The sequence below is a fragment of the Carya illinoinensis genome, chromosome 13, assembly GCF_018687715.1.
Source record: "Carya illinoinensis cultivar Pawnee chromosome 13, C.illinoinensisPawnee_v1, whole genome shotgun sequence".
Lineage (NCBI taxonomy): Eukaryota > Viridiplantae > Streptophyta > Magnoliopsida > Fagales > Juglandaceae > Carya > Carya illinoinensis.
The window spans coordinates 15,645,077-15,660,798 of NC_056764.1; the positions used below are offsets into that span (position 1 = coordinate 15,645,077).

General features: G+C 34.8%; 1 pseudogene; it reads right to left on the bottom strand.

Annotated features, from left to right (window-relative positions):
- Positions 1-3,193: 3,193 nt before the first annotated feature.
- LOC122290988 overlaps positions 3,194-15,722 on the bottom strand; it is a 28,128-nt pseudogene continuing 15,599 nt past the window's right edge.

Below are 15,722 nucleotides of genomic sequence, written 5' to 3' on the forward strand. Positions count from 1 at the left end.
AGTTGGTCCTCCACATAATGCTAGAATAACACAAATTTGAATCTATTTTGAAAGCCACAAGCAACAAAAGCACATATTGTAAGTTTAAGGGTTCTGTTCAATTTAAAGTAGAGAAGTTAATGATCTCATTGGTGATTCTAAGGTAGCAACTGTTTGATTAAAGTTTAAAGAAGAGATTATTAGACAGTTTTGGATATCCTTCTGTTTTTGTATGTATAGTCAAACTTTGCAAACAAGTATTTTGTGCCCTCATACCACAACTTGACGATGCTTTCCAAATAAACACAAGGTTGGGGCAACAAAAATTTGACAGGAACTTTCGTTATTATGTTACAGCACAATATAAAAAGGTGTGGCTGTGTGTGTATGTTTGTTGAAGTTGCATCACTCATCAATAATAATAGTTGATCTTCTAAACAAAATAATTAGGAATTTAACTAAATTCACATGTAGGATTGGATAATATCCTACTCCTGCATGGAGACTTTTGCCAAATTCTATATAAGAATTCAAATAATTATGAGATATATCATAAAAACCATCTCAGTCCTTTAAAGCTCACTACTCATGAACGTAAATAAATTGTTGGAAGAAAAAGCAGCAAAAGTATTGTAGTAGAATAATTGATGTTAGGTGGGAATTAATATATGCTTTTAAATTAGGAAGATACCAGATTCATAACAGAAAAACATAATAAAGTTTTTCATGTCTAAACCGTACTTAACTTTCTCAGCAAATAAATTTAGATCAGCCCTTTGTTGCAATTTACTAGCAAAGGAGATTTAATTATATCCTCTACTTATCTACTTAGCAAAGATTTTAATCAAATGAAAAAATACTAAATGAAATCCCCCCCCCCCCCCCAAAAAAAAACTAAATTAATAATTATATTTGTAATAAGTAAAAAAGAATGAATATCCCAAAGATGGCACTCAGATATCCAGATATTTTTTAAAATCAATATTCAGTATAATGTGTGGAGAGGGATTATATAATTCAAGTTCTGTTTTTGGAAGGCTGACATTTGTGAGGCATGATTATAATATAGCTTGTATACTTTTAAAGCTATATCCAAAATAGTGAAAACTTTAAGATGCAAGATTAATGCATCATCAGTAATTTCATCAGTGGTATATGCCCTATGTGAAGCTACCCAACCCGGTCACTACTTTCTAGGCACAACAGAATGGCTAGCAGCTCTTAAGTGCACTAGATAGATTTAACTACTTTATCGCTGAATAAATAATAGTTAAGGGGCCATCACCATTAAATCATATATCGACATGAAGATGATCCATGAGTTATATAATAACACTCAAAGAGTTACATATCACAGTGATTTTAAACACAACCAAATAAAAGTAAAGGAAAAAGATTATGTATGTAGTATAATTATTAACCTGGTTACAAAAAGAATTCTTGCAGAGTAGATGTCATGGTGGGCTTTATGACAATATTAAGAAGCTGGTGTGCTGATTTTATCAGTGAAATTATGTTTCTTAACAGGGAAAATGTGTCAGAAGGAAAAGGAGATAATACCAGAGAGAGGGAAAGAGAAAGGCATCACTGCATAGGGTTTTAAATTATCATACTCACTCCCCAACACTTATTATCACCAATCAATGTTAGACTTATATGAAAGCATTAAAACATTATACAATACAAGAAACCCGTGTGAATAATTAATATAAGACCAACATAGCAAGAGTACTTCAGTATTACTTATGCTATGTATAAGTACCAAGGTGACCATTTCGTCCCCATTGTGCATGTCACGGCACAATGGGCTAGAGGAAGCTCAACCAGGTTAAATATATAATTCAAGGTGGTGGCCATTACTGGAAATTGATCATTCAGAAAAATGATCTTCATCATGATCTCTTGCTTCTAGATGAAACATTGTTTATGTGTAGATCTCTATATATATCCTTTTGGGCTGGTTTGTTATGGAAGGTAACTTTTAATGACATACATGTATATACAGGTTCAAAGAATGGGAATCACATTTCGTTGCAACTACAAGTGTAAAACCTCGTCACAATTTATATGATATTTCCAGGGCCTGAACAATATATGCCCTTGAAGATGATAGACTTATTGACAAAATTACCAAAGAGACACCATACAACACTACAATCCACTGGTAAAAACCCTAAATATTTCGAGGCTCTCAGTTTTAGGAAATGACATACAATGTAAGACAGTAGTACTACGCCCTGGATAATGTATAAAAGTAGGTGATTGCTATCCATCTCTTTTTTGTTTTCTTTTGTTATTCATATTCTAAAAATACATTTGGATAAGCAAAGACTTTCCTGCTGGACCTTATGCAACACCGTACATTATGCCAAAGACCTATTTATTATGGCTGGACAGTCTTTCACGTACCTCTTCACATAGTATAAGTGAAAAAGGGAAATGCAATGTTTCTTGGCACAAGGCTACAGTTTAACAAGTTTGTTTGTGGTATATCAAACAAACTAGGGTTCCTTTCCCATTTAAGAGTCAAGGATTATGAGGAGCATATCATAATCTTAGGTAATTAGATATTATAGGTTGATATGTTGTCAGTCATATTTTTCAGGTTTTCCATATTCCAGAGTTTAGTGTTGAATGAAACCTGCTTCTAAAGAATATTCTTATTTAGCATGTATGGATAAATTCCATATGTTCGAGTTCGTTTGAACCATAAGGGAATATTGGAAAAAATGCCATGGTACAACTTGAGCACACCACCTGTCGCAAGCGGGGTCAGACCTCCGGTGGCAGATCAAGCTTATACAATTAATGGTGGCCGTGGCCCCAATTTAATCTATGAGGACATGGTGACAAAAGTTTTGAATAGCAAGCATAGAATTCACTTATAACTAACTTTTATCACAGAATCTAGTGTCATGTACACTGAATTAAAATATATTTGAATGAGCTTTAGATTCACATAGCCATGTGAATCTAAAGCTCATCACGTCAGTTAGCATACAAAGATATTTAAGTAAATGAGTACATAGTATATTTTGTAATGAACACTTATATAATAAGTGGTGTGCTTGATACCCATCAACATGTACAAAAGCATAACTCTTTCACGCATAGAGTTGCAGTATAAGTATTTCACAACACATACAATAGCAGCAAAACAGAAAACAACTTTCAGGATAGTCTTTTTTTTTTTTTTTTGACTTCATGAACTATATTATTGTGACCATGTGAATGTACAGTAAAGTAGAGAATCACGCCCAGTTAAAACAAAGGAAGTGGAAAAAGCTCTCCACTTCCTTTGTAAGAAGATCTAGTCCTTGTAAAAGTTTCTCAGCTCTCCTTCCTAAATCTGAAACATAATTCTTGAATGCTTCCACTTCAACAGGGTCGACACCATCTTGGATCATGGGATACAATTTTTGACACTTGTATCAACTGCTTCAAGTTCAATCAAAACTGAAAATCATCCACGGGACAATATATTTCTAATTTCCCCATTCACACTAGTCTGCAGGCCAGTAAAAGCTTGTGCCCATATAAATTTGTTAGCAACATCTAAATCTAGCAACTTTTTACCAGAACCAGAGAAAGCTGCAGCAAAGACGCTACAGACAAATATTGTCTCCACCTAAACTCCATACAGAGCACTCATTAAATCCTTATCTTTGGGGCTGAGTTATTAACCTTGGGAAGATCTAGTAGTGACTTCACAAGCTTGTCCAAAATGGTGCAACAGTTTTCAACTCTAGGGTTCTTTGAACTGACATGCTATCTCCAACCATCAAGTGAAGATCACGTAATGAGTAGATCACGTACGTACTCATTAGTGGATTTCCATAGATAGCTGATCAGTGCTCATGATCCTCTATAGGAGAACCAAAACTACCACGGTCCACCCCTGCTGGGTGGGTGGGTGCTGGGAGTGCAAGAAGCTAAGGCTCCATATTTGGCAGCTCTGGTAATGGATTGCAATAAATAAAAAATAGAAAAATCTAAATGGGCAATGGGCATTTGTAGGATTTAAAATGTTTGAAATCAAATCTCAGTTACCACTGTGGTAACCGAGAATCTCAGGACCAATTCTGTTGCACATAAAGAAACATTCCCCCAAAAATGATGGGGGCAAATTGAGGACACAAGGCTACAAAGATGCTTTAATGGAACCTAGAAAGGATGGTCCAGCAAAAATTAATCTATATCTGTATTGCTTGAACATTGTCTGATGTTCACTTAGCATAAGGCACTAGTGATTAGGTTGTAAGTATAAACAAATATAATGCATCAAAAAAAGTGGATGGAATCCTTGTTAAGTAGTCATGTGATCATTGGTGCATTTCAGCAAGAACCAAGAAAAATAGTTGCTAGAGTTGGAATACTACAAAAACATGTGGGAGATGAGAAAATGAAAGAAATCTAATTTTATAAGTATTTAACTGTCTTATGCACACATTTGTTCTGCTCTTTTTTCAGTATGAGGATAGTGGGAAAAAAGGTTCAAATCGGGAGGTTTGTAGGCAACATTATTGGGTGTAATTCAGTTTTTAATATAGTAACTTACCCATCCATGAAATATTTTAAGAAATGCTCCCTAGAATATATATAAATACCAATATAATTGCAATATTGACTTATGTCAGCAAGGTATTATTATTGTAATAATAATAAGACAGCAAAGCTAGAGGGGGGAAAAAGGAAATACTATTATGTGAGCTAATCTATGCCCTTGCATCTTAAAACAAAGCCAACTAATTATTTAAACAGTTAAAACAAATAGTGATGAAGAAAATAAACAAATAGTAAATCCAAAAGCTAGGCTTGAGAGTATGATAGGCAGAATACCATCTAATCTCAGTCTCCATGCGCTCACAGTAGCATCCATGATCTCACAGTGGATAGAAACAGATGATGAAGCTTTCTTATAACAATTTTGGTTATAAGAAAGCAGCTTTGTTTGACAGATCTATATGCCATTTGTATAACTAGTTTTGCTGAATCAACATAAAAGGGTAACTATCCAATGGTGACTAAAAAGAAAGGAGGAAATAGAAAGAACTAGTTTCTAACATATAGAACCACTGTTTAATTACATCCTAATGAATATATTTATAGATATATATATAGACTGATCAAATATATTTCTAAACCAAATTAATAAGTTGCTGCTGCCTCTTTCACTGCCATAAATGTTTTCAGCCTCTATTCTCTCTCTCTCTCTCCCCTAAATTATTGCTACAGTCTTGGACTAGCACTACAATGCAAATACTTTATATGAAAGGCAAAGAGGTGAGAGCTTGCTATATTTATATAGAATGGAAACTATACTAGAGAAAATTAATTAGGTTAAGATTCTGGGTTTGGCTCCTCTAAATTAGGTATCAACTGCAAACATTGCACCCACCGGCAGTCAGGTGGGTAGTTCTGCGCATACTATCATATTTCAAGTGATGGGCCAATGCAGTATAACTTCTCACCTGAATTACTTAAATTAACCTAGACCCCACTTTAAATTCAAACTAAAACAAGTAATCTTTGCAAGAAAAGGATAGAAAACTCTGGATCATTCAATTTAGGGACATAAGCTAGCTATGGAGTGTCTGTCTCCCGTTAATTCTATATCCTCTATCACACAATTAGTCTCTCCGCTCTCTATCACAAAACATGATACTGTATTTGAGTAACAAAAAATAGATGTTTTGTTTCTAAAATCTAATAAAAGATACTGCATAATGTGCAAATACTTTAGATTTTCATGCCTCCAAGCATTCATGTTGGAATCAGCAAACTTTTGATGCAATTTTAATTGAACCTAATATACACTTTCTTCCAATTTTTCTAGGCTATTGAAAACTTAACTTCATATGGGATAATTAGTCATAGAATTAGGGATTTGAAGAAAAAATAGTCAATCAGAGGACACGCTACAAATTTAAACTACCACTGCCAAATTATGAACAGCAAATACCCAAAAGCACACGTAGCCAAAATGCAGATATAAAAAAAATTAAATTTCAATAAAAATGGTGAAAGAAAGGAGATGCTGATAGATTCAAACATCTAACATAATGTCTACAAATAAAAAGCTCCCATTTTTGTAAAGCATCGAGTGCAAATGAAGGGGGAGAGAGAGACAAATGAGTTGCAAAGATACCTGTGGTGGCGGAAGGTAGAACGAGAGAGTTAGGTTCGACAATGTCAATGTCCGCTACAAAGAGAAATCGGTGTCAGAAAATCACTCCGACAGTAATGATGGAGGAACAGAGCGGGATGGGGAGGAAGCGATGACCGTAGCTTCCGCAGAAGGGAAATGAAGTGGAGGAGAATCTAGGGTTCTAGTGTAGTCGACAATGGAGGTAGATTTCCAGTCGTGTGTATCAAGTTGGTCTCACTCACACTGGTAGGAGAAATGGGCAAGAACGTCGAAGTGGAGAAGGGCTACGGGGTAACAGAGTGGTTTCAGGGGGAAAAATAAAATTTCTGTGAGATTTGGTGCCCAGAACCAATAGCAACGACATTACCCCGCTGTAACAACTTATTTATTATTGCAAGGCACATTTTCGCCGTAGCTGATGAAAAATTTGCTGCAAAAATTAAAGCAAAGCGCCCGCCTTCTCGAAACAGTATATTGATGTCAAAATATTGCAACAATAATAATATTCACTGCAACAGATTACTTATTGCAATGTTTTCAATTGCAACAAAATAAAATCGCTGCAATAGGCCAAATTTCTTGTAGTGCCACTAGGATTTTTTCTCTCAACAAACAATTGCTCTCTAGCCAAAATAAAATGTCAACTGCACACCTTCGACCACAAATTTTCCATTAAAGCTAGATTTATAGTATTAATGGTTAAAAACAAACTCAATAGAGGAAATAGGGTGCGAGATGGGATTTGAGGGAGGGGAGACAAAAATAGATTTGAAAACATCCAATGTTATTTCTTTGTATTTCTTGTTTTTCTATCTTTCTTTCTTTTTTCTTTTAATAAAAAAGTACCGACATGAGCAGGCCATGTTAGGTTGGTACACGACTTCATCCCCAATTCATCTATACGTTGACGAACTCCCTTGACCTTGCCTGTTGTGACCACATTAATACAACAGGCAAGGACGAAATTAGAATTCTTTTATAGGGGGCTAAATATCTATAAAAGTTTGTACAGTGCAAAAATTAAAATTTAATGAAAAGCGTACCTAAGTATATATTTGATGAGTTGCAAGTTTGAATGCAAAATAACAAATAAACTTAATGTAAGGGGGTAAAATATCATAATGTCCAAAATGGTTCTCAAGCCTAACTCATTAAAGGTCAATCACTAGAGGACAAAAGAAGAGAGAAGTAGAGGGTATAAAGAGGTAAAAGAAGGTGTTAAGGTGTCAGGATGTCAAGAGGAGAGGAGACATAAAGTAGGGGTGATGTGACATAAAGTAAAAGGAGTACAGGAGATAAAAGGCAGAGGAGCTTACAACTTCGAGGGACTTTTTGGCCAAGCTTCTCATGGAAGGCTTCTTCAACCTCAAGACAGGGGTTCCAGTGATGTCGTTTGGACCAGGAAGAGAGACCTTCGAAATCTATTATATAGTGATGATGAGAGACCTTGAGAGACTGTAAAAAAAATCTTATTATAGCTAATTCTCTCCCCGAACCCCTATGGACGTAGGCTCAGTGCCGAATTATGTAAATCTATGTATTCATCTCTTTTTACTTTCATTGCATTTATTTACCATTATCACTATAGATGTATACATCAACACCGTACAACCATACCGGACCACTGTTGAGGCCCCGCACAACCCTGATTTTCTAGCACAACCTTAACAGGGCCGGAAATTTCAGGTTTGTTGTGCCATTTTTAAGCTTTAATACTTAAACATTAATCTTGTCTTAACAATGTTCATTTCAAGAAAAACTCGTTTCGTTTATTTTATTCAAAATATTGTATTAATGATATTTATGATGTAAGGTTTTTGATTGACTTGCCCATATTGTTTAACATAAGTTTTCAAAAGAAAAAAAAAGGGTCTTGATCAACTTAAAAAATCATGTGCAACTAATTTAACCATACATGTAACAGAATTAATCGAAAAAAGTAATTTATGTTTACATAAATTACTGAACAAGAATAGAGTATAATATGCCATGACTACCATGTAACATTAATGTATAAACACTAATATATAAATTTATAATAACATGTAATACTATTGTATAATAACATAAGTATAATGTAATTGTAACGTATAATAACTAATGTAAAACTAATGTATAATAACACTAGTATAATAACATATAATACTAAGTCTAGTATATAATTACGTTAGAAATAAGTTAGAAATTAATATAATAACTTGTAATACTTTAAGTTTAGTATAATAACATCATATTAAACACTATAGTATAAGTCTATAATAGGAATAAGTTAGACATGAGTATAAAATATTGTAGGGAGTGGCATGCTTAGAGGATTGTTGTGAACGGATAGTTGGGAATTGCCATATTTACGTTTATGAATTTTGTTGATGTATTGGGCTATGTCTTTTTGGAATTTTTGGCATCTGAGGTATACCTCAAGTGTGATGGATTGTTTTTCATGGTATTCCTTCGTCACAAGTGAGGGTTTTTTTATTAATAAAATCGAGAAGAGGTCACTATTGGACATGTGATCTTCGCTCCTCATAAAAAAAAAGTATAAAATATTATATTAAGTTAATAACATGTAATTAGATAGTTAAATAGTAATTGTTAGTAATAAATACTAAGAATTAAAATAGTGATAAGAAAATTATAAAAATCATAAATAAAAAACTTATGGCTAAAACAAAGATTAAAATTGGTTTAGGGCTTAGGGTAAAAAAGAACCCAATACAAGCTTTAGGGAAAGAAAAAGGGTTTAGAAGCCCAAAAGACCAAAACAAAGTCAAAATAGCATGACTCTGTATACTTCAACATAGCTGCACTAGTATGTAAAACGAAGTTGTTTTTAGATGGTAAAACGATGCAGTTTTACGTGCTTAGGAACTTTAACTCGGGCTGAGCAACCTGGTACCGGACCGGGTATCTGGATATACCCGGTTCGGAACCCGGATTCCAGCCCGGATATAGCCGGGTTATGACTCGGGCTGGAACCCAGATTGATCCGGATTTTTACAACCCGGAAATCAGGGTTTCGGCCTATACCCGGGGTTTTTTTTTCTTTTTTTTTTTTTTTTTTTTTTTTTTTTTTTTTTTAACGAAGCCTATATTATTAATTTTTTTTCAGTAAAAGCTATTTTAGCTTGGATGGTGTTGAAACAAAAAGTGTTGGAGAACTTCATCTTTTGCATTGTTTCAATCATTTTGGACTGAAAAAAGTTGTTAGGTGCATGCATTAAACTTGCTGAAAAACATGGTGGCATTCTGGATAACTGAAAAGAAACTTTGAAAGTCCTTCTAGATCCAGATCATGAAAAAGGCAAAAGCAATATAAATTAAAAACAAATGATGATAATTAGTAAAACCCAGTTAACATATTCATCAGCCTCATCTAATTAATTATGAATCTGGACATCTAACACTTGGGTAGATGTGCTGAGACCAACCAGTCATATCAAGAGATCTCTCAATAGATCATTGGGCAATGGTTCAGACAGGCATGGAATCAATTGTATCATGTCAAGTCCTTCTCGATCCAGATCATGAAAAAGGCAAAAACAATATAAATTAAAAGCAAATGATGATAATTAGTACAACCCAGTTAACATGTTCATCAGCCTCATCTAATTAATTATGAATCTGGACATCTAACACTCGGGTAGATGTGCTGAGACCAACCAGTCATATCAAGAGATCACTCAATAGATCATTGGGCAATTGTTCAGACAGGCATGGAATCAATTGTATCATGTCAAGTCCTTCTCGATCCAGATCATGGAAAAGGCAAAAACAATATAAATTAAAAACAAATGATGATAATTAGTACAACCCAGTTAACATATTCATCAGCCTCATCTACTTAATTATGAATTTGGACATTGTCGTATTTCATGTCAAACAAAATCGGGTGGGTCATGTCTAGAAGAAAATGAAAAGAGCCAAGAATCACACAAGTTCCCATACCCACATCACTTTAGAAATGATTCCAAAGCAATACAGAGCCACTTACTCCATACAGATTGGGAATAACTGCACATTCCATGGATCAATTATTTTATCAAAAACCATAATAACACCTACATAATATACAAACAAGTACTTAACAAAGCTAAAGAGCACTCACTGCCCAGTTAGGAAGTAACGCCAGCACTCACTGCCCACTTAACAAATACAACTACCACGTTTCTCAATTAAATTCATACACCAAAAAAGTCAATCCAGTGAAGCCTCAAAGGCTATGGTTCTATCAATATGCAGAACTAGGTCTTCAAATATCTGAGATATGGGGGCCCCTAGAACCAGCAAACAAGCACAAAATATGCAGAACCTGCATGATAAAACCAAATCAATAAACTCTTTGGAACTCAACCAAGGACAAGCACAAAATTTCTTACCTCCATTGAAGATTAACCAAGGATAAACTTTTCAGCATGAATGGGAATGGAGACTCACATCAGCCTCAGTTGAAGATGAAGCTAGATGATCGTCTAAAAAAAAATTAAAAATTGAGTTAGATAAATAATAAACTGAATTAGATAGATATTAAAAAAAATATTTCACGTTTCAAACTTACCTTCAAGGTCCATCGACTGTATGTATTCTTCCAAATCCTGAATGTTAATTGGTTTGGTCCTTAACCATTTTTTTTGGATTTCTTGGGTAAAGGTGGGATGGAACTGGTAGGTTCTTGTGTATGTGTGGATGGAGAAGGGGTTGGAAGAGTCCTAAGCTCCTCTACATCCAATGGAATAGAAGAGGAGTCGCCAACCCCTTGGGTTATACCGACATTACAACTCACAGAATCTTCTTCCATCTGTTAAAGTTACAAAAAAAAAAACAAAGAAAAAAAGAAAAGGAAATTAAAACACAAGTATGACAAAGAAACTCTTGAAACTCAAAAGGAGGTGAGTTTGAAGGCATAACAACTAATAGATACTGGCACACGTACATTACATTAACACCAGGACAAAAATACAGCAACTCTATAGTCCATATAAAAGAGCTATTGACTCAAAACTTCCCCTTTGATATAACTTTTATAAGAACCCTTGACCTTGTTGATTATCTTAATTGACAAAAACTTCTGTGTATAGGTGAAAATGGATGAGACCCACATTTCAAATGGATATCACCAATTGTAGTTTATCCCATTTTTTAATACACCAGATATTTTACATGAGCACTTAAAATTATATAGATAACTGCCATTTCATTTGGAAAATTCCACCAATACATGGAAAGACCAGCAAAGGAGCACAATTTATGAGGCACTTACTCACACTGCAGCGTGTTGAAGAGCTCAAACTAATGTGTTGAAGAGCTCAAGTTGTCTTCACTTAAACTAATGTGTTTCATTGTTTTCAATCAATGACTTAAATATATATGACAGTTAGATGCCTCTCAAAGCCTGTGGATTTACTTCACTTGAGGAATATTGTGTGGGAGAGTGTGTGCGTGCCAGGGGGGAGAGAGAATTACTTACTGCCCCTACTGACCATTGAATAGATTTGAGCTCATTGCGTTCAAGAATGCTTCTACAAAGATCATTAAGGACCACAACTTCAAAAAAGAATCACATATATACAACAAACCCTTAAGAACGTTCACATATATACTCAGTCCAGGTGCCAAGAGTTTTAATTTTGAAGTATGATGTATTATAAACAGGGGAAAAGGGATGAAGTGGTCATGTGGATATCCTTCAGAAATGGAGCCTGTCCACTTAGTCTAAAGAAATATTATATTGTCTTCTTAAAACACTCTACAGAATTTTGGTAAGATATAGGTACAATATGTCAATTTTGTTGTAATAAATGTTGAGTTAGAAGGGTTCATGAAGCATTATTTATTTTCATTAATCCATATATAATCCCACTTTATATTAGAACATAGATTTCTTCAATATACATGATATTTTAATCAGAACAACATACACTACACTTCGGCCATGCATGCATATAATGTATATGAGCCTATTTCACTATATATTATTTAGGGATTAAAGAAGTTACAGTTCATCCAGCTGAGATACAGCACTGTTATGATACATAAGGCTCGCTATAATCTTGTGGTTTAAAAGAACAAAGAATACATACAGTACGTATTCGTGTTTGAGAGTTGGTATCTCTAAAATGAAGGGGAGGCTTATATAAATTAAGAATCTAACCAGTACGTATACACTAGACATGAATAAAATAGCAGCAAAATTTGTACAAATCACACCCAAAATTAGAAACCCTAAACAAATCACACCCAAATCAGAAACCCAAAACAAATCACACCCAAAATTAGAAACCACACCAAGAAAATCACACCCACTAAAAAAACCACACCATAAACTAAAGAAACCGAAATGGAAGAAGAGTTTATCAAAAACTAACCTGACACGATGATAGGATGACGGCGACGATGGGATGACGGCGATGACGGGATGACGGTGGCGACGGGATGAGTGGATGACGGCGATGGGATGATTTGTAGGGTTTCGGGAAGATTCTTTGAGAGAGAGAGAGAGAGAGAGAGAGAGAGAGAGAGAGAGAGAGAGAGAGAGAGAGAGAGAGAGAGAGAGAGAGAGAGAGAGTCAGATTGGGGGGGGAATCGAGATGCTGAAGGCTGGAAGGGTTATTAACCCAGTGCCAAAACTGCGTCGTTTTGGAACTGGGTTTGGATTTTTAAAAAACCCGGGTACTGACTCGTGGTGTAATGTGCTCCCAAGTGTAGAAGTGTCAAGTTGTATCAAGGATAAGTCCAGAATCATATTCCACAGGGACAATGGATTATAAAAGCGTATAAGAGATTTGTGAGTAACAAATGAATCAAGTATGAGAGATGAAAATAAAATTCAAATGCAATGCAAAAAGATAATCGAAGTTGAAATTAGAGTTTCTAAAAAAAAAACAAAATAACGAACACTTGGGTTGGGTATGAGGCTCTCTTTAGTTTGGATTCTATATAATTTTCTCGATTAACAACCCAATCAAGGCATTGATAATCGGAAGATAAAAAGATAAGCTCAAGATTTGCAATATTTTCCTAAGGGATTTTCTACTTTACTAGCCGAACACACATTAACAAACAACTGAGAGAGGCCTTGATAGTTTTCAAGCTTTTGTAGTGCCTTACGTCAACAACAAAACAAGAGCAAGAGCCGCAATCTATTTTCAATTTAAATCCGACTAGTAACATAGTGAAATCAATAATTATCAACAAAATATTGCATCGATCTAGAATTCAAAACAAATTACGTCCCATTCCACAACCCAAGCTTAAGAAATTAGCTACGCATAATATTTCTAGCAATAAAAAGTAATCTAAGTAAACTCATATTAAAAATTAAAGAAAACACTAACATAGAATAAATCTTAAAATGCAAAATAGATGATCTATAAAATACCCAACAGTTCAAACGGTCAAAGCTCAAGTAAATAAAACAAATCAAAACTAAATAAATGAATAAAACTTAAGAAAATTAAATGAAGCTTAACGCTGCCCAAAGGAAATGAAAAGAACAACAAGCCAAATTTACTAACAAACCAAATAAAATGAATCCGTAAATAAAATTTTCATCTAATCCAAAGAAAATGAAAAGTAGAGGTTGAAACAGCCGCCACAAGAAATGAAATAAAATAAAAACAAATAAAAACAAGAGAGAGTTCCACCGTCTGAAATGAAAGAAGATTGAAGAAAAATGAATATCTACCAACCAAGAACTTAAACGAACAGAAGACGTCGACTCAAATCTGTCTGTAAAACGTAAACCGTAAAACGTAAGAAAGTAAACTTAAGAACTCTTCTACCACCGAACGAGGAAAAAAAGTAAAACTAAAAAAACAAGTTATGAAAATAAAAACAATCAACCAAAGTCTAGAAAGAAAACCACCGAAAGAAAATAAATTAATCTAGCCAACTTCACACCAAACGAAAAGGGTAAAGAAGTAAAACTAAGCTACTCCACTGCTACTGCCTCTGTCTAAAAATGAAAAAGAAAGAAAGAAAAATAAATTACTTTGCTACCTCTAGCTAAACGGAAAAGAAAAGAGATCATCATCTACTATACTGTGTTGCCGAATGTAAACCAAAAGAAAGCTATGAAAATCTGCTGCTAACGTCCAAAATAACAAGCAAGAATGAAATAAATAAACTAGATACCAGCCGCCTCTCTTAACGAGAAGAAAAGAAATAAACTTCAAGACTACCTACTGTTATGAACGAAAGACTCCAACGAAAAAAAACTTCCAAGCTCAACTACTGAACTGTCCCTCCTCCCATTCGATGCTGCTGCTTCCAGCTAAATAAATAGCAGATTCCCTGCTATTGCTGCTTCCCGTCCACATGAAAAAGAAAAAGAAATAAAAAGCTCTGCTGCTGCACGTTCAACTTCCATGTGCAGAAGCAAGAAAGGTGAAGTGAACAACTTGTCTTCTAGCCATGTGCTTGGTTCTATTTATCTTGCAATGGTCAGCACGTGTGGTGTGCTGCTGTCCGAAGGCTGCTGTCTGCTATAATTTGCTGCGTGTGTGAGCTGGTGTTTTGTCTGAAAGCTGCTGTCTGCTGTAACATGCTACGTGTGTGAGTCTACTGCATGTGTGAATCCAAATGAGTTTGTGGGTTTGCATGTGTATTGCATGTTGGTCTACATGTGTGAGCTAGTCCCACATTTTCAATGTGTGCATTTCGAATGAGTGCTGTCCGAAGTGGTCTTTTTTTGCATGTGTGATTTCTCTTCTCCTGCTGTAGCAGCTGCTGCACATCCGAGTGATCTTGTTGTTGCATGTGCTACGTCCATTTCTTCTCCTGCTACTCTGCGTCTGCATGTGTGCATGTGTGAGTCCGAATGAGTGGTTGCTATCCAAATGATCTTTTTTCTGCATGTGTGAGTTGGTGTGATCTGAATGATGTTGCATTTGATCTCTATTAGATGAGATTCCATAAAACCATAATCAATTTATCTATTTTCTCATAGGTCCCATTCTTTCTTTCCTTCCATAAATGCCCTACAATATATAAATGAAATGATATTATAGTTTAAGTATTTCAAGGGCAAATATGAGACTTTGAGGTGCAAAAAATATTGGCATCAATTAATTTGACATTCAATATTAGAAGTTGATGCATAATTAAGTGTTCAATCCTTATTTGATAAAATAAATCACTCATTTAAACAACTTAATTATGCAATTCCAACCCTTTATCACACGCCCCAACTAGCTTTTTGCTAGACTCTAGCAAATAAAGTGAACGAATTCATGCGAAGGTGAGATTTCCAACTACAATTTCAAAAGAAGTTCGAGGATCACATGCCATGAAATAGACTTGTTGAGTTTAAGAACACTGGATATAAATTAATATGAATTTTGTATCAACTGAGAGATTTATGCACCATTTAGTTAATCAACCAAGGGAATTACATGTAACAAAGCTTGCTTTCTTTCAAGTGCATGGAAATGGGGTTAGAATTCCAAGATCGACTACCAAGAGATATTAACAATTTCAATCACAACAACCAATCTGAGAAAATCACATGGTCTTACTCTAATTCAAAACCATTGTAGTGGCGGCTTTCACGCTATTACACTTTGAAAGGCGCTTACTTTTTTTTTTTTTTTTGTAAGGA